General features: G+C 38.6%; 1 protein-coding gene across 14 annotated transcripts in view; it reads left to right on the top strand.

Annotated features, from left to right (window-relative positions):
• TAFA2 (TAFA chemokine like family member 2) overlaps window positions 1-22,911 on the top strand; it is a 185,822-nt gene that overhangs the window by 28,435 nt on the left and 134,476 nt on the right. The window contains exon 1 of one of the 14 annotated variants that reach the window (XR_015803953.1): window positions 21,643-21,661. The exons of the other annotated variants lie outside the window; for them this stretch is intronic. The gene's annotated coding sequence lies outside the window, so the exon portion shown is untranslated. Of the gene's footprint in view, window positions 1-21,642; window positions 21,662-22,911 lie in introns of those variants that run through there. 14 annotated transcript variants of the gene reach the window in all.

The following is a 22,911-nucleotide window of genomic DNA, read 5'->3' as shown; positions in this document are numbered from 1 at the left end:
CAGGCTGTAAATATTTTTTACCATCCAAATCAGGGGTGGTACTGTGACCTAGTGTTTCCTCACATAACAAAACTAGACAACAAGAATATTAATTACAAAGATGGAGGTCTCTCTTGGGAAGAGCCCTGAAATTTTCTTGATCTCAAGATGAGTATGATAGGCAAGCGGCTTATGTAATTTTGGAGGGTTCAGGCTTTGTAGTAGATCTTCCATGCAGGAGTGATCAGCTGGGAATCAGGAAATTTTGAAGTGCCCTAAGTTGGACAGAGTGATGGAAGAATATGAAAGAAATCCCAGAGTATGTATGCTGGAGGAGAAAGAGGAGAACAATGATGGGTCTTGTAGAGAGGCAGAGGGTATTCTTAGCATGGTTTGTGGTGAAGGCACAGAACTGCTTGCTGCAGGTTGCTGTGGGCTCTAAAAGTGTACTTGGCTCCAGGAATGGTCACTCCCATGAAGAAAATTCCACAAAGTTCTTACAAAAAATAAAAAAATGCCATCTCTGACTCAAGAATTGAGATGCAAATTGTTAGAAGTTGTGAACATGGGGAAATGACCACTGCATGTTTACCCTCTTACAAGCTCTGTATAAACTTTTTACAAGGCTCGTGCTTTTGATGACTGTTAGAAACTATTTAAGGGAGGAGACGTACTTTCAGTCTCATCCTGTACAGCTGTTCTCATGAGCAGGCAGACGGGATTTCGAGAGTGAGGCACCTGTGAAGAGCAGACTGCCCCCTCTGGTAGGGAGACGGACTCTCTTGTGTCTGCTTTCTGTGGATCATGAAGTAAAGTAAAAGTCCTCAGAAAAGATTTGAATTCTGTAGTAGCTCTTCTTAAAGGAGTTGTAAGCTTGCTATTTGGAAAAATACTAGGATAAAAAGAGTTATACTGCTGTACTGGTTTTTCAGTTGATGATTTTCTCTTCTACTAGAAGTTAATCTTGAATTATTTTAAAAGAAACATAACAAATGTTTCTATAAAATGCTGAATTTTAATCACAGTTTAAGATGCTCATTTAGACTGAAAAAACCTTGCTGTTTCTTAACTGTAAATGTGATTGATGTTATTTAGAAATTTTTCAAGTCTTTGCATTGATCCATTTTTCATGGCTTTGTAACTGAGATGAAAACCAACTGAAATGAAAAAGCATCAGTGACAATGGTGGGAAAATCTCACACTCTAGACAGAAGTCCTACTTGAAAATACAAGAAAAAACAATTTTCAACAGATTGATAACTTTTTATTATCTATTCTATCTCAAAAACGGCCTCACAAGCTTACACTGAAGCTTCTGTTCTGCTCAGTCAAACATTGATTGGACAAATTTTCAAAACGCTTACTCTTACTAAGTAAAACTTTGGGTTAAGTTTTGTTCTTTTTTTTTCATTGTGTGAAAAGCTCTTACTTTTGCATTGCATATAGTTTGTCTAAGTACAGATCTAAGATTTCATTATACTTAATAAGATTCAAAAGTAAGCAGTTTTTAAATACTTTGAAAGGATGCATGAGATTTTTATTGCTGTCTCTGTGATTTAACCATACAGCTCTTATGAAAATCTTCCAAGGGACTTTGGAAATCAATACCTCAAGAATGACCAGAGCACGAATGTGTACCTATATGCATTTTTTTATTTATGCATATTATGACAGTCTTACTGGGGTGGAACAACTTTTTCCCATCTCAGTAGGCCAACTGTGAGTTCCCTTCAGAGCTGCATTAGGCTGAGAGTTCTGTCCAGTCCTCTAATATCTTCTCTCGTAAGATTACCAGTGAGGTTCCTCTATAGATGTCATCACAAGAGTTCTACTTACATGAGAGCATTTTGCTAATCTTTTATTGATCATTACACTTGTTTTGACTTTCTCTCTGTAAAATTATTGCAAAAGAGAAAAATACTATTGAGTGTAGGGTTTACATCACTTCTTCCACAGCCTTTACACACAGTCCTTTGGAAAGGGAATGATAGAAAAGGTCACTGAACAACAGTATGAAATAATGCAGCATCAACATTTGGAGATTGTAATTTACACAGGATAACCTTTTTATTTTATATATTCTGAGATACATTTTTACTTGATTTACAGGTTCAGTGATGTGGTACGGAGAGATGAAATGTGAAATGGGTTGTAGTCTGGGAAACAGATTTGGTTGGGAATAAAAAGGGATTTTTTGAAAATACAAAAATATTCTTAGGATTTAAGGGAAATAACCATGTATTCAAGCCTACACAATGTTCTAATGTTTTCATAGAAATGAAATTACTTGAATTTTACTTTGAAATGGCATTTTTCTTTTGAAGTGACCTGTTCTAAAGTGATTGAAAAGCGTGACACCAAAACCATAAAAAATACCCTTTTGAGTCAGACAAAACTTAAAAGTTTAAATAGAATTGTAATTCTTGTTTGCTGAAGAGAAACCCTTTATTTGTTTTATTCTACTTTTTCCTCTCTTTATTGCCTCAGCTACAAACTCCAATGTTTGTACAGATCTGCTGAAGGTAAATTATGTGGGGCTTGGAGTTTTTATAGTAATTTAATCGAATACAATCGGGTTCTTTTTCTGCATGTGTGAAAATAGTGAAAAAATTATTTTTTTGTACTTGTTGGTAGTGATACAGTTGCTTGGAATCTAGCTTATATACTCTGGTGTTGCTTTCTATATGAATTCTCTTCCCAAAGAACTGAGGGGTGAAAAAAGAGGTTTGGGGAACTTCTCTCCTTGCTCCTTTTCATTCATTCTGCAGATGGGTTTGTAACATGTAGTACCTTACAATGCACAGTACAGCATTTCCATCAATGTCCCATTCAACGGTTATTAAAAGTAAATATGTCATAACACTGTACCATGCTGCACAACTATGATCAATCAATCAATCAATCAATCAATCATCTTACCTTCTAAATTCTGTAAAGTTTCTCATACTGTAAGAGTAATGTGAATAGTTGAACCCTGATACACAGAGTTCTGTTAAAAATGCCCCTAATTCAAGTAAGCCAGATTCACCAAATCAAGTCACTTTGTAGAATCTAGATTTTTCTTAACATTGTTTTGGATTAAGAAATGCTCTGAAAATCTTATGAAAAATAATTTTATATAGTAATATTTTTTCTGTGATCAGTGCTATCTGTGATTCCATTAGAAACAGCACCACCAGAATTATTTTAAAAATCATTTAAGAGGTGCTAAACTGATTTTGTCTAATGTATTTTCATTAGTGTTTCAGACAATGCTTCATGTAAGGCCTCACAGATCATGTTGAGTTGGAAGGGACCCATCAGGATGATCAAGTCCAACTTCTGGCTTTGTGAAGGACACCCCAAGAATCACACCATGTGCTTGAGGGCATTGTGGAAACACTTACTGAGCTCAGACAGGTTCAGTGCAGATAGATGTTGGATGTGTAACTTACTTATAGGGTGCTACATCACCTGAATTTGAATCCAGCTTCTGAGAATATATGTCAAATCTAGAAGAAATTTAGTATTATTTAATAGATTGAAACTAATAAAATCTACTTATCAACTGTAAACTTGGTCAAATATCTCTAAATCACTTCCAAGCAGACACACCTTACCATGGAAGCTTATGAGTCCTGTAGATATCATGTACTTTATACAGAATAATGGAGAGATTACAGATCTTTTACTCTTCTATGTGCATTGCTTCAGCCCAACTCATTCCAGCTTAATATGAAATGGCATAATGTACTAAAAAACCGTCATTATTTTTGGTGAGTGGCATGCTAATTTTAAACATGGCTGTAGGCGGGAGTATTTCATATGGTGTGCATTGGCCAACCTGTGTTGCATGTTGCTGTCATCTGCCTGTTTTAGCAAGTGTCTCACCTAAGATTGCTTTGAGCCTGGAAAATTTTATGTCACACTTCTAATTTTCTTAGTATATTGACATCCCCTGACTTTAAACTGAGCTTGCACTAATTATGGTTTGCTCTTGTATTCTGTTTACAGAGAAGATGATCAGGGAACACTTATAAATTATACCTCTTTTAAAGTAAGTATTTAAGTCACCTCAGTGCTTAGAGATTCCTGTGCATTTATTTTCTGACATACTCATGAGTGTATTTGTGAATAGATTTAGAAAAGGCTTCCGCTTGGATACTTATATATACTGAATGACAGAATGAGATGGCCCAGTAGATGAGAGGGGAAACCAGATGTATTCCTCTGCAAATTATTCAAGCTGACAGAACGGTCACTGAAGAGAAAAAACTTATCGCATCCTGTATGATTTAGACTGATATCTATTTGACCCATCTGCACTCATATCTGTATTAAATGATTCATAATACATATAGGCATTCTGTTTCTAACTAATCTGTCTTCAAAGCTTTCTAGTTCCTTGTTACCTAAACTTGAGAAATTCTCTGAATTTTCCTGACATAATCCTAGGCATTTGGAAGAGTCTAAAGCTGTTCATTACCGAAGCTGTATTCCACTGCTCCTTTTGTCTACCTTCATGTTGAGGCATTGCTGCCAAACCCTGAATAAATGTGTTTGTAGTTCAGTACAATAGATGAAAACTATCTGTAGACTAATGTTTTTCTATGACAGTTCTGATATTGTGTTGACTGCTAGGGGGTCCATGGAGATCCAATGCTCCAGACCTAGAAAGGCACCAACCTTCCCAGAGAGAGGGTCCTGCTGAGAAACTGCCTTTTAGGGGGTCTTCGACTGGTGTCCTAGACGCTGGATAAACCTCAGAAAACGTGGCCTGTGGCCACAAGTGATCAGCTTTGATCAGTGATTTCAGCTCAGCAATTCCAGTTCTTCTTGCAAGGCTATCCCAGGCTGACTCAGGGACAGAGAAACAGGAGTATTGTATGGTGATTCCACAGAGATTCCTTTATTATTCAGCAGCTCTGTGAAGGGAGCCAGGAACGACAGCTTCCCTAAAGAATTGGGTGAAAAAGTGGGGTTTTTATGGGAGAAAGCAAGGGTGGTACCAAGGGGGAAAGACCAATGGGTTATAAAGGATTAACATGGGTACTAGGGCATGATGAAATCACTGAAGTCTTTGGGGATAGCTCACCATGATAAGAGAAGATGTGCCAACCTAAGGAGCATCCTTCCAGGAGGGTTGAGATAAATCACAGCCCATTCAAGGGACATCCCTCCAGGGCAAGGCCATGGGCAGGGCCATGGCAGACCCATGGGCCTCCACAATATTGCTGTGTCAGCATTTCTATTCTAGCATGAAAGATAATCTCATTTTTCCTGAAACTTCTCATGTATTAATGAAAGCAAATCAAGACAAAGGAAAATTTATTTACCCTTCAAAAGGCTCTCTCTATCTTATAAGTTCAGTTAAATTTATGAGACAATTTACAAATAAAATAAAATACACATCTGTATAGGCCAGTCAAAGTGTTTCAAATAGTGTTCTTATTTAAAATAGGTCTGCATAGTCTGTGTTCCATTGTTAATGTAACCTGATTGTAGTTTTCCATGAGGGGCACAGTGATTGTTAAAAACTCTTAACATCTGAGGTTGAATTTTGTTATTTAGGGTATGTGTTTAAGATTATTATTTTTTCTCTGTCAGGTTGTTTTTTCACCTTTCTCTCCTTAATTTTTCTGGTTTAGAATGTGGATTTACTGCATAATCTCATGTTTCACAAGAGTATGGAAAGCAATTAAGAATGTTTTTGAACTGGTTTGGGTCAGAAAAGCCTTCCCCTGAGATAATTTCATGCTGAAAGTAAACTCTGATTCTTGGCAGCAGAAAGAATTGAACCTTTTAAAAAGCGGACTCCCAGTAAGCACAATTAAGCTATTCGACCAAGTGAAGGTTGTATTTAGCCTCTCAAATAAACAACTCTGCCAGCTACATCAGTACTGCACTAGTCCCAGATTCCCACATCTTTGATCTGGCATGGCAAATTCATGAAGAGGGAAAGGTGAGATTCTGCATTTATTTAATAGCCTGTCAGATGGAGTACAAGCTGAGGCCCACCTCCACAGTTCTCTGTAGTGTCAGGGGGACTCATGTGGAGGTCATGGAGAGAATAAAGAATTTGTCCCTAAATTTATTTGTATGTATTGTCACCTGGACTCTCTACATCTTGCCAGTCTTCCCGACTTTCGCTTGCTTTGCACTAAGACTCCCATTTTGCACACCTTTGGTGTTGCTTCTACAACCTTTTTCTGGATTAGCTTGTGAAAGTATTACAGGCTGTGCCTGTGTGACACTTCAGAACGAGCAGTGAAATGAGTCACTGAGTCATGGTTTCAGCTTGTGTGCAGACTTAGGAAGCCCAAGCTGACACGATATACATGCTTCTGCTGGTGTTTATTTAGGTTCAGAGGAACAGGAACCTGTGTGACAGTGTCCCTCAGTGCACTCTGAAGCACCAAAAGCAGGCAGAAAAGATGCACTGCTGTGTTGAACTTTCTCATTCTGAATTTTATGGCTTCTAATACTGTGATCAGTCTTTGTGTGGTATTAATAGAAAAAGAATAGTTATGAATGAAATAAGCAGTTTGTGCATTTAGTATTTCTCCTGGCAATTCTCACTAAATAGTCTTCACTCATAATATTGTGTCCAAGTGCCAAAGAATTAAGCAATTCTGAGGCCTGCAAGGCTGCAGAGGAGAGTCTTGGTTCTTTCTTGGTTCCTTTCCTCCTCCATGAGCAGCACTCATTTTGGGCAAGAAACCTCATTTTAATTTCAGCTAAACTAGGAAAAGAAGATATAGAGGGTAGCTAAGAAGATGAGGAAAAGAAATCTTTATTCTGAAATATAATCTTAATAACATTTAGTTACTTTAGTGATTTTATGATTTGGTTCCATGCATGTTTCCCAGAAAAGCTGCCCATTTTTCTTAGGCACAGTGTAATGACAAAGGTCTGAGTGAGCTTTCCACAGAGGGTATGGCAGGTCTAAGCTCCTGTGTACTGAAACACGTCATATATGTTGTGCTTCTAAAATGCTCCTTGAGAGGAACAGAAATTCAGTGGTGTATCGAAGTTACTCAGAACCACAGTGAGAAAGTATGTCAGTGCAGCAGACGACAAATTATTACTGACTACTTCAGAAATCCAAAAATCATTATTTTCTTTAAAAATTTTGATACTATTCCTTTGCTCTGGACACCTATCATAGTCCTCCCATGACTTTTCCTATGTCAATAAGGACCAGCAGACACATCCAGAGGATGTGCAGTTCAGAGCATCCACCTTAGGCACTTTGAGATATCCTGCAGATGATCTGTACCTTTAGCCTTGTTAGTCTTCAAAAGCAAATCTTTCCATTAAAGGGTTCTGCTGAGAATGTCTTAAGTTTTGAAGAGGACTTTTTGTGTCAGCTTTGTGCCACTCTACCATAAAGATTATTTCTCTCTCTCTATGGGGTATGCTCCGTGTTTCATTTTTCTTTTGCACATGTAAGAGGAAACCTGAACCAAATAGTCCAACTTCTGCAGAACAACTCTAAACAATATAACTGTGGATTCAGTGTTTTTCTGTAATTCTATTTTAGAATCAATCCAACTTTGCGTTAAACAATAAAATAAGCTTTGTATCTTTTTGAGCTTTGTGGTTAAGGTTTTAAAAATACATCCAATTAAAACATCTCCCTTTGCATCCTTGTAAGATGCACCAAGTTGCAAGCAGAAAATAGAGGTTATGGTGGCAACTTCATATTTCAGATCTTTCTTGTTAGAACCTGTTATTACACCAGGCCTCTGGGGCTTGTTTTTGTTTTAGTTTGTTTTGTTTTGCTTTGGTTTTGTCTTTTTTTACACTTCCTACCTAGATCAGAAAATGCAACGATAAAAATTTTGGAATTTTTTATTTAAATTTGTAAAAGCAGAAGTTTGTCACATGTAGTAATTTGTAAGTTTTATTTCAAGTATTCTGTGGATGTTTTGTGCAGGATGGAATACAGCAGGCCATCTTCTTCTGATGGGACATGGAAATTCATATTTAGTGGCCTTAACAGAGCCACTGATATTTCCATTTGATTTCTGCAGCCCATAAAAAGAAGCTGACCTCATTCCCTGTTTATCTTCACGGCAGTTTCTTTCTTACGCTCTGAACTGCTGAAATGACTGTTACAGGGATGCTTCAAGGGCACAGGGTAAAACAAGGGAGAGAGATTGGATACTTTTCCACTAAGGACTAGGATTAGGTGAGAGTTTCAGCAAAAGTAGAATTGAAGTAGAAGATCTCTCAGATCCTATGATTAGGTTAATGGACCTCGCTAGCAACTTAAGAAGGACTAAGAGAAATATTATAAATAATCACTTTTTCGTATGGCACCTCTTCATGGCAGCATCAGAGCAGTCCTGTGTACTTGATTTGAAGCATTGACTTGCACATATCGCCTGTTCAGGAATGTGAGAGGATCTCACGTTTAAACAGTGTACCATGATGAGAGAAATGGAAAAAGGTGAGGTTTGAACTCTATTCCCAGAATATATATGGTCCACGTAAAAGTACTTCAAATTGGATTATGTTTGTACTTATATCTTTTGTGTCCAAACATAATTTTATTCTTTGCATTTGTCATGGCTATAAATGATATACATAGAGAAAAGTATCTTCAGTCTACTGGCTTAGACACAGGTTGCAAAGGTAACAGAGCAAGTGTGCTGTAATGTTGGGTGGCCTGTGTTAAAAAGTCAGAATGTTCCAGAGAGTGAGAATAAGATTTGAAGCTTCCAGGATGAGTGAATTGTTTTCTCTCCAGGAATTAGTGAAGATTGTCATAAAGCTTACTGCAGTTTATGTAGAACTAGTTTCTTAATTGCCCATATATGAGATATGTAGTGGGGCATATAATACTAACGTGTTCCAAGAATTCTTGAAAGTTTAGGTTGCTAATAAAATGTCATAGTGAGAAAAACCCCAAGATGATTAATGAAGTAAAATCTGTGGTGACTAATCTTTATGTAAATAATTAAAGAGTAGTTTTGGTCTGATCTTGGAGCAGAATAGATGTGCACCTTGGTAGTACGAGTCTGCATGTGTATTCTTCCTCTTCTCTTAGCTGAGAAGATAACTAATGTCAGCAGAAAAGGACATCAGTTTGTTTGTGGTAAATGAATCGTCAAACTCTGAAATATCCAGATGGTTTTGAGGGTTGTTATTACTGTGTAGCTGAAAAGAGCAATCCATTACCTGCAAGATTGTTTTCAAAACAGCAGCAAAACTTCATTAGGAATATTTGGCAATGCATAAAATGCCAAAATGGAAGTATTTGAACATTGACAGTAAAACCTTATTTGTATTTATTAATGCTAATTTCAACATGGGTAGACATAATTCTCTTTTTAAACTAATTGAAGCTATTTGCTTATAGTTAATTTACCAGCATATATGCTGCATCCTATAGAAAGATAAAAAGAGATAGGATGTCACTTAATCTTAGGGCCATGAGATCACAGGATAATTCAGGGATCTCAAAGTGATGAGAGACCTCAAAGTCCATTTCTGCTCAAAACATGGTCAGATCTGAAGTCAGACTGAATTGTACAGAGCTTTATCTAGTCTCGTCTTGAAAACATCCAAGAGGAAGGGCTGCACAGCCTCTCTGAGCAACCTGGACTCCTGCCTGATGGCCCTTAAGGGTGACATTTTTATCCTTAAATCTATTCTGAACCTTTTGTTTCAGGTTACATCCACTGTCTCTTGTCTTCATCCCATTAAGGTCTTGGCTCCATCTTCTTGTTAACCACCCTGTAGGCTGCTGTTAAATACCCCCAAAGTTTTTTAGGTTAAGCAAGCCCTGATTCTTTCAGTCTTTCATTGTAGGGAAAATGCTTTAGCCTTAGGCATTGCGGGGGCTCTCTGCTGAGCTGCCTCCAGTTTGTTCATGTCTTTCTAGTATTGGACACAGTTCTGGCCCATGCTCAGCTGCCCACCAGGGCAGTTTTTGCAGGACTTCTTCCCAGCCTATCCCTTCCCATCCTGGGCTGCAGCAAGGGGGATCCCTTTTGTAGGGCAGCACTTGGCTTTTCTCCTCGCTGCATTTCTCACAGTTCTTTTCAGCACATTTCTCTAGCCTGCCTTCACCTCTGAAAGATAGCTCTGCCTTCTAGTATATCAATCTCTGTTAGGTGTTAGTCTGCAAACTAGAAGAACTTGCACTCCACCATCTCCTCCAAGCTAGTGATAACAACATTAAGCAGGACAGGTTCCAGGCTAGAATTCTGCAGTACTCTATTTCTTACTTGCTGGAATCTTGCGCCCCACTATGGCATGGTCAGCACAGCCATGGCTGCCACTCACTATCCCATCCCAGGTATCCCCACCCTGTCAGTGAACTGCAGATGCTGGCAAGCATCGCCCTGCCTGGCCCACCCAGTACCTCTAGCACAAAGTTGTCCCTAACACCTCCAGTAATCTCAACTGCTCACAAGCAGTCCTGTTATGATGCCCTTTCAGCAGACATCAGGGAATCTTGGAAATTGTGTAGTGAAAGTTTTCAATCATATCTCTTGAACTACTAAAACATTTTAGGAAGTTTATTTGTCAGTTTTTAAGACAGGAAAATATTAAGAAATGTTATTTATAATTCTGCAATAAATATATGCAGATATTAATATTTTCCTGTTCAATATTTGCTTTTATATGCTGTATAATTATCAACCCCTTGAAATTTTTGCATTAAGAATCATGAAGATGGGAATGATGGAAAACTACTTTCCATGATTGAATGTTATTACTAGTGCTTCTACAGTATGCAAGAAGTTTTTTATATGATTATAGCAATTATGACAGTCTGATGCTCTGTGTAAAGAAATTTATTTCATGAGGTATTCATTTAAATGCCAGTAATAGCAAGGAATAGCAAATAATTTATAAATATAACTTTTCTATGAAAATGAAAAATGAAAAGGAGTTTCATTCAGTGGTATGGTTTAGATCTAAAGCGCTGCTTTTAGAATTTTATTTAATTGAAAGAAATTTTATTAGTTCACAGTCATTACTGACAGGCTGAAATTCTGTAGAGAGCTGGGTATGGATTTTTGGTATGAGAAGCAGAGTGAAGGTGGACTGAGCAGGTGGACTGAGCAGAGCAGGTATGGTGTTTCAGAAATCTTGTTCCAGCAAGTATTGTAGCTTGAGATCGTAATTCACTCCATTTTTGAAACCTTGAGGAATAGAATACATCAATTCCCGCCTCCAATTTAGCAGTGAAGCTAATGTTTATGCTACGTAAACAGTCTTGATAAATTACAGACACCAACAAAATATTGATTCTGTAAGGAATGAATTTCAAATTAATTTTAGTTGTCCTTAAAAAGATGTTTATAGAAGGATTTAAAAATCCAAAATATATTAGGGCTGATAACTAACATCTAAAATAACTAATTGAAGCTTGTGATAATGTAATTGTACATTTGAAGATGCCAGTAATATACATTGGAGAGAAATTGTATGATTCCAATGACATTTCTGCTCAGAATCTCTTAAAACATAGTATTACCCATCATTTGTTATTTGTAAGAGGTTGTCACTATATTCCCCTGTTAACATCTTAACTCTTAATAACCTTTTGAATAACTGTTGGATTCATTGCTATTGCTAATTTTAATAGGAAGTTGTTATTGCTGGCTAGAAAATGTTTGATATTTGGAAATCTGCTTTTTCTGCTATCTTTTCATTAAGTGAAAGGCTGTTTAAAGGAGGTTCTGAAGAGCAGTTTTTCATGGGATGATAGTTACAATATTAGTCTTCCTGAATTAGATAATTAAGGGGACAAGCATTTAACTAGTTTTCAGGATTCTTGGGTGAATATGTATATTGCAGAAAAACAACAGCTGCAGTTAAAGGCAGTAGAAAAATGTTTAGACCATCACATTTTGTGAAAGCAATTGACTTGATTTTGAAGCAACATATTTCAAACAATTAAGTGATTTTTGTAATATCTTCTTTTTCAGTATAAGCAGACTTTTGTAGCTTGACAGAAATTAATCTCTATGTAAGTTGATAGGGTGCAAATTTAATGTTTGTTTTTTTCCTGGGTATGAGGGTGCTTCAGCTTTTGGGCTTTTGTTATTTTTTGAGAGAGAAACATTCAAGACGTCAAGCTGATTACAAGCCAGACTTGTGCATGACACTGTTTTATGTGCTAAATTGTTCCTACAGGTTGAATATTGACTAAATTTGCCCTTCACAAATATGCACTCTGAAGTAGAACAAATTGTCCCATTGCATTAGCACAGGATTCTGTCTTTGAATAAATTCATTTCATGTCAAATAGCTCTTTAGCTCTACAGCAGCAATATAACTAGTATTTATTGTTTAGTAAAACGAGTTGTTGCTGTTTCCCATTAGTCATCTTTCTGCCTTGAGGACTCACTCCAGCTTTTTTTCTGCTTTCCCAAACCATTCACATTCTCCTAAAGATTTTGCAACTAAACGTAACAATTTGCCTTTATGTTCAGTTTTTACTCTTTTTTAGCTATCATGGGTAAGTGGAGTCATACAGGGGAAGCTGGTTCAGGATGTCAGCTGAATACAATTTCTGTCTTTATGTGGACAGGAGCAAGCACTTTTTTTTCTCCATTTACTCTGCTTAGAACAGGAGAAATTTCCTTTTATTGTATTGTTACATGTCATAGAGGAGCTGTGGACACACATATGTTGTTTGTTGTTCCACATGTGTGGCTAGCACACTTGTAGTGCTGTGCCTTGCAATGGCTTCTGGCCTGGTTTGGTGTCTTTACTCCTTAGGTGATGGTTTATGGCATTGATAAATTAATATCCTTTGGAGTAGTACAAGCTTATTTGCTCTACGTAGAGCAATGTGCTTAAAGCTAAGAATATGTTTAGATGAAATGAATAGTTATGAATTTGTTTTGATGCTGGGCAGAGGAATTTGTGTACAGAGACGTTTTCTGCTCTTGTGTCTGTCTGGGGGTGCTGTAAGAAAATATGAGATTCCCGGTGTAATGAATATATTTTACCACTAGATGGCATTGTTATATGAGATTAAGTATCTGCTTTGTACCAGGGGATGCTGAAGGCAATGGGGCTTTTAATGGCTGCTAGTCATGTGGGAGGGTGCCAATGGTGGCTTCTGAGTGAAGGGCAGATGGTCCCAGGAATATGGCTTAGCAGTTAATTAAACTATAATTTAGGATTTTTTTTCACCCTGTAGCTTGTAGGCTTGTTTGAATAATGCAAGTCTTCGTAAGTGAGTAAGCTCAACATGTATTCTGACAGAACACTGGAAATTGGAGAATGTCTTCAGTTGCTGTCATAGTTTTCCATTAAATTTTACATCTTTTCTCCACTAAGGATTTGATTTTCATTAAACATATATCAGGAAATATGGAAAAGGAAGGGGAAGATAGCTGTATGATCGGGAACATAAGAAGACACAACTTTTAGCCTGAGTGAGGCAGTAATACTCATTAAAAACCCACAGAGGAAGTAATGTGAGATGTATTCAACCATTTAGCCAAATTATTATGCATCCCATTACTTAAAGAAAAAGATAACAAGAATTAGAAGCTGTTAATTGTTTGTGTTCTTAGGATGCTTTTTTCTTTGAAGTACCAAGAAAGTCTGCATGAACTGTTTTATTTTGCTGTTGTGTGAAAGGATTATTCACTTAACTCGGGATAGGGAAGCAGATCTGAACACAGCAAAGCAGGCTGCTGCTTTCATTTGAAAAACTCTACATAAAATAAAAACGGAGAAACATTTTGTATTTTTTTATAATGACTTTGACACTTCCTTAAAGCTTTGTTTTCTTAAAGTTTTTGGGAGAAAGAATTTTATAATTCAGCTGATTTGGATTTTAAATTGCTTTTTCATGGCAGGCTTTGTTTGAGAATCTGCTGATTTCCTGTTTGAATCACAGGCAGATGTATTGCAGGATCTCAGTGCTGTGACTGACATTTACCCTGTTCTCATGTTGTTGCTGTGGCAGTGCTACACTGCTGCAGTCTTAGACCAACCCCTATTTACTTGGGAATTGTATGAATCCACAACAAAATAAGGTACCTGCTCCGAAGTTCAACTGCATATTTTTCAGTCATGCTGAGCTTTCACAGAGTCCTCCCCAGACACCAGTAGTTCACGCCACTCTTCGGGGAGACACAAGCACAGAAATCAGTGCTGTATGGGTAAGGTGGAGCTCCTAATGCTTGTTTCTCACTGACACTCTCCGTTCTTATTAGACTTGAAGGTGTAGCATGTTTATAGTGTATGCAAAACTAAAGCCTGCCTTTTCTAAGTGCCTCCCTGGGTGGATGGCAGCAGGCTTGGGAGCAGCCATCTGCAGCATGCAGTTGATCTTTCTCCCTTTCTGGCATATGGTACTGCCTTGAAGATTCTCTCTGCAGCAAGCATCTGCCACTGGGTCAGGCAGGCAAGCCCCTGGCACTTGGCCATGTCACGCCAGCTCTGCTGATGGGACGCTGTAGGCTTCCTCTAATAACAGCCAGGTCTGGTCTCGAGAAGGGCCTCCAGGATGCTCAGGGAAACAAAATCACCTCCTGTTACAAGCAAAGTAAGCAATGATTTAAATGACCGGGTTCCCAGCAAGTATACATCACTCCAGCTCTTATCCCAGTGGACGGCCTGGCAGAAGAAATTTGATATCAAACTCAGAGTGAAGTTGTCAAAGATACCAAACTAGGCTAAGAGGGCCTGCAGACAGCAAAGTCCAAAACAGAAATATTGCATCATGCAATGTTACCAACCAACCTTTAACAGAGAAATGTATTTCATATTAAGAGTCATCAATATTTTAAAAGAACGTGAAAGCTGCTGGGCTTTTAAACTGTAATCATGCTAATTTCCTTTATTAATTTCTTCTTGCATTTTCTTCTTTGTGCATTCTTCCATTGAATGGGTGTTGCTGCTTCTTTTTCCCTGGATTTCATTTTCCTTCTTGTTTCAGTTATCTTCATGATGTTGTTTAAAAACATTTGAGAGGAAAAATGAAATCTGCATTCTTTTTTATTTCTTCTGGTTTTTTGCCAACTTCTGAAATTAGTTGCTGTGTGTGTTCTGTTACAGTTTCCTTGTATGAGCCTTTGGAAACTGGTGAAGAAATTTCTTTTCAGTGAGGGAATTCCACTATTAGAGATTTTCTTCTACTGATGGTGTCAGAGGTAGATTGTATTTGGGGAGGAATGCTTGATCAGAGCCTGTAGCTTTTTATGAATATGTATTTGTTTAAATTTCTTTAAATGAATGACTTTTGGATTGAATTAAAAAAATAATGTGTCTCTGACAAGAAACATAAACAGGTAAATTTTAATCAGAATAATGGCAATATAGTAAGTAGTCTCACTTGTGATAAATATGTTACTATTCAGTTCTATGAAATGACTTTCAGGAATACAGTTATTTTCATTGTATTGTCAAAAGACCCAAACCAAAACACAACAACAACAAAAAACTGCTCAGACACATCTTTCTTTTTCTTTTCAAAATTAAGTTAGTGTCCTGGTTTTGGCCAAGGACAGGGTTAATTTTTTGAGGGCATGTGAGGGATCCTGAAGCCATATGAGTGTGGCCAAGACCCTATTAATGTTATTCAATACCATCTCACTTGTGTAATTGCCAGGGAAAGAGACTCTCTCACTTATGAGGAGGGGATTCCATTGCTGTTTCCAGTAAATTAGGCAACAGGGTAACTCACATATCAGCAATATTATTTTTAAGATATATATTCCAGTCATATACAGCCCTGGTAGTAATTAATTAGACCTTCAGTGACCTGCAGGGGGTTTAACAAAGGCAATAAGAGAAAACCCAGCAATTTCAGTGACTTTCTGTTACCCATACTAGATAAGGGTGGAAAGCACATTGTGACTGAAGAGAAGGTATGCACCTCTTCCTTATTTTTCAATACTTGCTGGCAAATGATGGAGAAAAATATCAAGAAGGACAGAAATTGTTACAAAAGATACCATTTTGTGGAAGGGAAAGTTCACTTATAGCCCGTCAGTCCTGCAGAAGCAGTTATACTCTCATAGAGAGTTCTGGGTATTCTCAATATCAGATTTCTGATTTATCACTCTCTGATGGTGGTAAGGTGTGCATCTACTAAATTTAAATTAAAACTGTTAATAATGATTGAAATAATCTGTCATCTAAAAAATCAGATTGACAGATAGAAGGACCACAGATACTTCCTCTGACTACTACCTTGATTCAAACCTTGCATTTAATGCTAGTATTTCACAGCTCTTTTGCTCAGCCTGCCAAAAAGAAGGTTGCATTTTCCTTTAGTGCATGTACACTGAAAGTGTAGTATTTCCTCTGCAAGCTTAGTTACTGTGTGATACAGTGATGTCAACAGCCTTGATTTATATTCCTTTAGCAATACTACCTAACTTCTTGTTTAGTTTCGTTACTACAACTGGATACTTGGCTAAAGGCTTTAAAGGATTTTTCTGTAATAACTTCCAATCTCTTTTTATGCTGCAGAATCTTTAAGCTGATAGTCTGCCAGTTTGGTTCTTTGTTTCAGGGCTTGTCAGTCCGCATTCATCTACATTTGCTGTTAGCAAGACCAGGGGTCTTTAATAATTGAAATCTTTTCCTCTTCAATTGCTGTTTCCATATGATATTTTGTGGCTTCTCATATAATAACACTTACAAACTTTGAAATCTTCCCCTTTAACACTGTTGTTTGGGTCTTTTAGCAGGAGAAAAAGACAAAGAAATTATAGGCAGAAGAGAATAAGTCATTCAAGGACACATCACTGCCTTTTGCAGCATATTTTTGCTATATTCTTGTTAACCTGTTTATGCCCAAACTTTGACCAAAAACCTTAAAATTAATAGAACCTTATGGATGAAAATGTGAACTTTGTCCAGTAGATTATCCAAGTCTTGTCTTGAGGAAAGCATATCTCTGGTTTAAGTCTTTGGTCCTAATTCAGCATAAGGCGTAAGTCCCTTCCTAAAGGAATAAAATGCTGAAAAAATGTTTAACATTTCTTCAATTATGAGGAGTGAATGGACTTAGTACAAAGCCTGAACATTTGCCAGAGTGTTCCTTTTGATACATCATTTGAAGCGTGTTTAGTTTCCTGGCAGAGAGATGCTGTGACTGCTCCAACTGTGAGGCACTGGATTCTCTGGTCCTTGCAAAATCCTCACAAGGACAGCACCTATGTCCCTGTGCTATGCCCTGGATCTCTCCCACTTGTGGGGACACCTGGCCCACACTGGAGCAGAGGTCTTTGGCTCCACCAGCCTTGGCACCATTCCTCTTCTGTCAAATAGTGAGATTTTGGGGGTATTATAGCACAGTAGGAGGCAGAAGCCAATAGATTAGGGAGCTAAACACCTCTGATTGTCTGAGGAGATATCAGTGCTTGCTAAGGTTCCCAAAACTTGCTTTGGGGATGCAGCTTTTACTGTCAGAGCCAGGCTAAACAGAAATGCAAAAAATGCAGGTTAATTTCTCACTGTTTGGAAGTGTTATCTTTCTTAACATAAGGCTAAAAATGTTTATGGAGTGACATGTCCAGCATTAAGGGTGACACAATAATTAACTCTAGTTTCTGGAAAGGTATTTTAAACACTCAAGAAAAAGAATGGATAGAAACTGTGAAAGATCTCTTGCTAAAAGATATTTCCACTTGAGTCTTTTACAGCCCTTCTGATTTCTGCGCTTTGGCCTCCTTCCAGTTCAGTGCATCTCCTAGTCCAGTACCAGAGAAAGCTTCACACTGTTCCATCAAACTTTTGTCAAATGATTCTCCAGATAAAATGTAACTGACATTTTTTTCTCAGCCTCTTTTTTCACCCTGTCAGAACAGTGATCAAACCATCAAGCCAGTGGTGTGGAAACACGCCATGCTGGTATTTTTGTCATGGCCTAGAACATCCTTTTCTAGGCAGACACATGGAAGAGTGTAGTGAGTTGACCCTGGCTGGATGCCAGACCAAAGACCAAAGCCTCTCTTTACTCCCCTCTGCAGCTGGACTGGGGAGAGAAAATATAATGAAGGGTTCATGGGTAGAAATAAGGATCACTCACCAAATACAGTCACAGGCAAAACAGGCTAAAATTGGAGATGTTAATTGAATTTATTACTAACAATATCAGAGCAGGATAGTGAGAAGTAAAATGAGACCTTAAAAACATCTTCTCTCCACCCTTCCTTCCTTCTCAGCTCCAGCAGCATAGGGAGACAGGGAATGAGGTTTATGGGGTTTATGGTCAGTTGTTTCTCCTATTGCTCAGGGAGAGGAGTAATTCCCCTGCTCCACTGTGGTGTCCCTACCACGGGAAACAGTTTTCCATGATGTACTTCGATCTGAGTCTATCCAGTTGGCTACAGTTCTCCACAGATTGCTCCAATAAGGGTCACTTTTTCATGGGGTGTAGTCCTTCAGGCACAACTTGTTCCAGCATGGGTCCCCTACAGGGTCACAAGTCCTACCAGGAAATCTGCTCCAGGGTGGGCTCTTCTCTCCATGGGTCTGCAAGTCCCTGGCAGGAGCCTGCTCCAGTGTGGGCCTCCCATGGGGTCACAGCCTCCTCTGAGGAATCCACCTGCTCTGGTGTGGGGCTCCTCCATGGGCTGCAAGTGGATCTCTGCATCCCCATGGTCTGATATGCGCTGCAGGGGCACAGCTGCTTCACCATGGTCTGTACCATGGGCTGCTGGGGAATCTCAGCTCTGATTCCTGGAACACCTCCTGCCCCTCCTTCTTCACTGACCTTGGTGTCTGCAGTGTTGTTAATCTCATGTATTCTCACCCCACTCTTCTCTGACTGCAAGTGTATGTGCAATAACCTTTTTTCAAAGTTCTTAGATCTGTTATCACAGAGGCATTTCCAATATTTCTAAATGGTCTAGCCTTGGCCAGCAGCATATCCATCTTGGAGCTGCCTGAGATTGCCTCTGATGGACATGGAAGAAACTTCTGGCAACTTCTAACAGAATCCACCCATCTATCCCATCCACTACCAAAACCTGACCATGGAAACCTGACACAAAGGTAGAGAATCCTTCACATCCCTTCCCAGGGAGATGGGAAGGACATTGAAGGGAGCTGCCTGCAAATTGGATCTCATGTTTCTAGCATGGCCATTGAGTCAGCATGGAAGACCAGACACAGGCTGAACCCCTTCACCAAGTTCATCTTCTCCCACGAGGGACTTCATTGTTCACTTTAGACCATCTGTCAGATCACCTCTTGGGAACAGCTGTTTTCATCAATCCTCAGTGGGAGTGTTAAGCAGAGTGTGGGCAATACCTAATGCCACATTACTATAATTTAGTTTTTCCAGCTCGTGCTGGGCATCAGATAGACATTGTCCATTCTGTTTATTGTTCCACTGCCCAGTTTAATCTCCTGTGTGTCACTCTCTGGTGTCATAGGACCACATGGACAGGACTCCAGAGACTGTGGAAGTGGACATGCCAACAAATCTATGATGAATTCTGTTTTTTTGTCTCATGTTTAGCATTGGCATATTTTCCACTGGATGACTTTCCTTTGTCATAAAAAGATGCCTGCTTCGACTCTCTCTTGCACTTCCAGAGCATAAACTTTATTTTTAAACTAGATTTGAAGATACTGTGCTAAATGGTGGAAAGGCAAGGGGAGAAGGCAGTTAATAACATTTTAACAAACAAGAGAATCAGATAGAGAGGTTTTCTCAAGGTCTCTTGAATCATGTTATCTATCCTGGCCCAAGACAGGATTAACTGAACCTAAAGAATCCTGGATTGTGTTCGTACATGGTCCTCTTTGTTCACAAAAAAACTTGCAGTATTTGGGTTGGGCATCTTAGGTTTTCACTAACCTTTATTATAGAAAATGTTCCTCATGACAACAAAGAGGGGAAGGCAAACAGCAGGGTGACTTTGGGTAGTTTAGACTGGAATCTGAAACTTTCAGGCATGAAGTTAGTATTGAGTTAATTGTTTGATTGAAAAATTATCCCATTATGAATAGAAGCCCAGAGGAGCCCTGGTTGTGGCTGTAGTTCAATCAGCATGAGAATATCTGAGTTGTGGCAGTTGGAAAAATGGTGGGATTCCCCTGATGCCTGCATGCCATGGCCCTGCAAGGCACACTGGGAATGAAGCACCATAGTGTGGTCCCTGACATCTAACATGTTACTGCTACCACTCCAGCCCCTTCAGGTGGTGGTGTGGAGCTTGCTCTTTCTCTTTGGACCTGCCCTTTCCCACCAGCCCCAATTTTAGAAAATTAAAATGGTATAGCTGTGTTATACCGCCTTCCTCTTCCCCCTCTATCTGCTCTGCTTTTCTAGGTGTCTTAGGGGAGGGGTCCTCTAGTGAGCACAGCAAGGGAGAGATTGCCCACCTTGGTGAGGGTGTCACAGTGGTGTCTTGTGTGTGTGTGTTCACAGTGGTGTCTGTGTCTCCAAAGTTGATAGCTGGATGGAAAAGTCCCAGAAAGTGTTACACAGATTTATGCAGCACCAAACTTCTGAATTTTTCAGGAAGGCAGGATAAGGGTAAACAAGCTCTTCTCTTGTAGTCTGTGTTGTCAGTAATTTTTTTATAAAGTTGAGATTTATTCTAGTGTCAGCCTTGGGTGGTTCTGTATAGTGGGAGCAAGATGGAATAGCCTGTTTAAATAAAACTTTTGGCAGCGTTTAAAGCCACCCTTCTTTTTTTAATCCTTAACGATTGTTTTGTCACTTTGTACTGCTCTTTCACTGTTAGCCCCTTTCATGCTGTTCTATCATCAGAGCAATGCTGTGCATGTTAGTTTTTCATAGAGGGAGAGAGTGGGAGACAAATATTTAGTCAGAACTCCCTTTGTTTGGCAATGTACAGAACCAACGTGTCAGTTAAGAGAGAGAAACATTTTAACTACCAGTTCCTTGATAGTTTTTTTTTGTGTGTTTTTGTTTTGTTTTGGTTTGGTTTGGGGTTTTTTTAGGGTATGGTCTTTGCTAGCAGATTGATTTTTTTTTTCCTCAGAAGGCAGCTAGAGAGAAAAGCCCACCCAGCCATTAGGGTGCTCGACATATTCCTTGGCACATGTGGTGGCACCTTCCCCCTCCATCTGACAGCCTGGACTGGAGGCAGCATCAGGCACTGCTGGGGAGGCAGGCAAAGCAAAATGTTAATGTGACATCCCCTGGCCACCAAACAGCAGTGTGTGGCTCCTTATCACTGACAACATGAGGCTGTGCAGGGAGGTTCTGCAAACTGGCAATTATAGAAGTGATTTCTAATGGCGTGCAGCCCTTCTGCTGGTGTACAAGACAGGCTGAGTAAAAACAAGATGCTTAAGAATTACGGCAAGCCACAGTGCAGCACAGAGCTTTCCTTAGTACTTGAAATAATACAAATAAGACAAAATAATACAATAAGACAATAAATAATACAATAAGATGAAAATAACACAATAAGACAAAATGCAAAAAGCAGCCGGAACTGTCCAACTGTAGAATCTTCAAACAAGGAGGGATGTTTGTACATAGTGAAGTCAATCTGCAGTGTCGAATGCAACCAGAGATTTTGAAATGTGTTGCAATGTACTAAGTAAAAATCTGAGATTTTGAAATATTTTCAGTCTAAAGTAGGACTGCTTAAGAGTAGACATACTTTGTTTCTCAGGAGAATTGAAAATTATAGCATTTCTTTATGTTTATTTCAGATTCTCTGCAGAGAACTGCTGTGACAGAAGATAATACATAGTCAACTGAAAGTGGAATTCAGTAAGAAAAATAAAAAACATTGAAAGTAGAAGGGCTTGGTATTTTAGTAAGAAAATCTAAGTACAATACTACCAGAGGCAGATTTTTAAAAGATCTTTAAAAAGAAGAATTTTTCTAAAAAAAGAATTTAAAAGATTTTTTTTAATGCAAAAGAGAAAATAACTCTTTTATTTGATTATTTATTTAACTCTTTTATTTATTTTATTTACATTAAAATCAGTATTGTGCAAGGCAGAATTTCAAGCAAAAAACTGAGGGAAAATACCCTGATCTGTTGAAATCTAAAGGGAAAATCATTAGCATAACTGGCATTACAGTGATCTTTTAAATTATCCATAGGCTTCCATAAACTGAGTTATCAGACATGATGTTAATAAGAAAAAATGGCAAGCTCTGATTAAACTGTGTTGGTGCTTTCTCTCAGCCCTACCACCAGAAAATAATCTAATGGTAGTGTTAGAAGGTATCCTCAGCAAATGTAACCAATTTGTTTCCTTGGTTTTTTTTAATCAGAGGATAAGATCTCATATTATGTGTGTATGCAGTTTGTGTGCTTATATAAAATAACCATTCCTTTTATGTAATATTTTTTTTCTCACACTTTTATAATGTTCACAGCTTTTAGCCCTGGCAAAAATCAGTCTGCCTTGCAGAGTCAGACAGAATAACTGTGTCAAATAAGATTTATTTCAAAGAATATAAATGCAACTGCCTTTGCTCACACAAAAGTAAAGGCTTAAAAAAAAAATAGAAAAGAAGTTTTTGCGAACTCCTTGTGCTTGCTTTCTCACTTGACCAGCTCCAAGCCAGTGAAAGACTCTCAGTGATTGAAGTAGCTACAGAGGCTAAATGAAGTTTTTAGGTGAACGCTTTAAATTGAAGCTGGCTAGGAGGTTCATGAAGTAATTTGAACTGTCAGTGTGTGCATGTGTAGAACAGAGGTAATAGTATTTTCCCCATTATCAGCCAGAGTCTGTCTATGAACAAGGGTCTGTCCACAGCCACAACCACTTTGAGGTGCATCTTGTTCCAGTGTGGCCTTGTATATGGGCTGCAATCCCTTCAGAAATAATAAACCTGCTCCAACATGACTGACCCACAACTGGAGTCCCTCCAGGGGTGTGCCTACTCTGTCATGGGCTTATCTATAGCCATACACTTTGATGAGCTCCAGCATGTCCTTATGCACAGCCACAGGTGATTCAAGGTGTACGTTCTCCAACATGGACTTCCCCTTGGACCAGAGTTCC

The sequence above is a fragment of the Sturnus vulgaris genome, chromosome 5 (genome assembly GCF_052056855.1).
Source record: "Sturnus vulgaris isolate bStuVul1 chromosome 5, bStuVul1.hap1, whole genome shotgun sequence".
Taxonomy (NCBI): Eukaryota; Metazoa; Chordata; class Aves; order Passeriformes; family Sturnidae; genus Sturnus; species Sturnus vulgaris.
This window is presented reverse-complemented; position numbering and strand designations above follow the sequence as displayed.